We start from the raw sequence: 3,170 nt of genomic DNA, 5'->3' as shown, positions 1-3,170 counted from the left end.
AGAAGATCTATCGATGCTATTAACAAGATAGTTGCTCCTACTAACAAGACTGAACTCCAATCTCTAATCGGCAAAATAAATTTTATCAGGCGATTTATTTCCAACTTATCTGAAAAAATTCGTGCTTTCAGTCCTTTACTTAAATTAAAAGCCGATCAAGAATTTATATGGGGAGAAGAGCAACAGTTGGCTCTGGATGAAATCAAGAATTATTTGACAAATCCTCCAGTCTTGATTCCACCTCAGCAAGGAAAGCCCTTCAAATTATATTTGTCTACCGATGGAATGGTCATCGGTTCGGCTTTGATTCAAGAATTTGAAGGGAAGGAGCGTGTGATTTACTATTTAAGCAGAAGATTGATTGATGCTGAGACCAGGTATTCGGCTATTGAAAAATTATGTTTATACCTATATTTCTCATGCATTAAGTTGAGGCACTATTTGTTATCGGCCGAATGCACTGTTATATGCAAAGATGATGTGGTCCGATATATGCTATCTATGCCGATTATGAGTGGCAGGATCGGTAAGTGGATTTGGACACTGTCGGAATTCGATCTGCGTTATGAATCGGCTAAAGCGATTAAAGGATAGATTATGGCCGATTTTGTGACTCAACATCGCGGTGCAGTGGAGACTTTGGAAATTGTGCCTTGGACGCTCTTCTTTGATGGATCCACGTGTGACCGGGGGGCAGGAATCGGCATAGTGTTAATTTCCCCTCAGGGAAGAAAATATGAATTCTCTTTGCCGATTGTTGCTACGTCAACAAATAATCAAGCCGAATATCAAGCTTTGATCAAAGGGTTGGAGTTACTAAAAGAGGTTCATGCTGATGCTGTTGAGATCTTCGGAGATTCTATGTTGGTTATAAATCAATTAGCTGGAAGTTATGAATGCCGAATTGAAGTTCTGATAACTTATTACGAAAAGAGTATGCAACTATTAAGGGAATTCAAAGATTTCCGATTAGAGCATGTCCCTCGATTGCATAATGAGGAGGTTAATCGGTTGGCTCAGCATGTCTCGGGATATCAGCCCATATTGAATACAATATCGGCAATTACTGCCGATGATTGGAGAAAAGAAATTATTGATTATTTAAAGAATCCATCCAAGAAGATTGAGAGGCGTGTTCGGTTTCAGGCTACCAAGTATGTGTTCCTCGAGGATGAGCTCTATTATCGGACAATCGATGGGGTTCTTCTCAAATGTTTAGGTAATGATGAAGCTAAGAATTTGATGGGTGAAATCCATGAAGGAGTGTGTGGAGCGCATCAGTCGGCTTTTAAGATGAAGTGGATGATCAGGAGAAATGGGTATTATTGGCCGACTATTCTCGAGGATTGCTTTAAATATTTCAAAGGGTGTCAAGGATGTCAGAAGTTTGGCAATGTTCAAAGGGCGCCCGCATCGGCCATGAATCCCATTATTAAACCTTGGCCGTTCCGAGGATGGGCTATTGATCTGATCGGTCAAATTTACCCACCATCGAGCAAAGGGCATAAATTCATCTTAGTTGCCACTGATTATTTCACCAAGTGGGTTGAGGCTATTCCTTTGAAAAAAGTTACATCGGCCAATATGATTGATTTTGTGAAAGAGCATATTATTTACCGATTTGGTATTCCTCAAACAATTATTACCGATCAGGGTACTTTGTTTACATCGGGCGAGTTTGATGAATTTGCAATCGGTATGGGGATTAAAGTGTTGAATTCTTCTCCTTATTATGCTCAAGCTAATGGATAGGCCGAGGCGTCTAACAAAGGAATATTAAAGTTATCAAACGAAAGATTGAGGAAAATCTTAGGAGGTGGCATACATTGTTGAATGAAGCTTTATGGTCGTACCGGATGGCATGTCATGGGTCAACTAAAGTTTCACCCTATCAGTTGGTGTATGGACACGATGCCGTACTGCCATGGGAAATTAAAACCGGTTCTAGGCGACTATCTTTTGAAGACCAGTTGGCTGCCGATGATTATGCTACTTTGATGAAAGACGAGTTAGATGTTTTAGCAGAGCATCGGCTAAAGGCTTTGATAAGTATAGAAGAAAATAAAAAGAGAGTTGCCAGATGGTATGATAAGAAGGTAAAGACTAAGGAGTTTGCCAATGAGACTTAGTGTGGAAACTAATCTTACCGATCGGGACTAAAAGTTCAAAATTTGGGAAGTGGTCTCCCAATTGGGAGGGTCCCTATCGGATAAATCGATCTGCTCCTAGCAACGCCTATATTTTAGAAACTCTCGAAGGAGTTGAATTTCCCACGGCATTGAATGGCAAATACTTAAAGAAATATTATCCTAGCATATGGATTGATGCATGAAACTTTAAGTGCCGATAACATTCCTATCAGCTGGATTAAAGTGTATCTGGGGCCGGACTCAATGTTTTAAAAGGGTGCCGATAACAGTCCTATCGGCTAGACCAAAAAGTTCAGGAATTCTTAAAGCAAAGCACGTCGTCGATGAAGAATTCATGCATTCAGCAAGGCTTGGATGGCCGATATAGCGCGCAGGCGAATTTGATCGGCTTCTTCTATCTCTTTGATATCTTCATCGGCAGAGCCTTCCACCGGTTTCGGCTTCTTCTTCATCTGCAGTGCCTTGTGAGCTTAGGCGATCCGCTATTTTTCAAGGGTCTTGATCATCTCAGGCAGCTGACTTTCTTCCTGTTGAGCATGGGACAGGGCTTCTTCTACTTGTTTAAGCTCTGCCAGCAGGGCTTCCCTCTTTGTCGATAGATCGGAGATCTTTTGCTTCAGCGTATCTCTTGAGGATTTTAGAATGCCGATGCTCTTATGTTTTTCATCGGCAAGGTGCTTTACTTTCATCACCTCCTCTGAGAGCTGGGCGTGAGCAGCTCTATCGGCAAGGCGCTGAGTGACCTTTTGATACTGGAGCTGTCGACTCTCCAAGTGAGCAGCCTTGAAGAGAATCTCCTCGGCATCGGCAGGAATTAGGCCTCTGAGAGCCTTAAACAGAACCTTGGCTGGATCGGAGTCATCAACCAGTTGGGCTGTGTCTTGATGAAGGAGGGCCGACAGATCTTCCAGCTTTGCTCTAATCTCTGCCGATGAAATTCCAACTGCTTGAGAAGAGCTTGCTTCCTCGCCTTCATCCTCAGAAATCTCGATGGAAAAGGAGAACAGGCTGTCGGGAGAA

Source organism: Sorghum bicolor, chromosome 10 (assembly GCF_000003195.3).
Source record: "Sorghum bicolor cultivar BTx623 chromosome 10, Sorghum_bicolor_NCBIv3, whole genome shotgun sequence".
In the NCBI taxonomy this organism is placed as follows: domain Eukaryota; kingdom Viridiplantae; phylum Streptophyta; class Magnoliopsida; order Poales; family Poaceae; genus Sorghum; species Sorghum bicolor.
Note: the sequence above shows the minus strand (reverse complement) of the source record.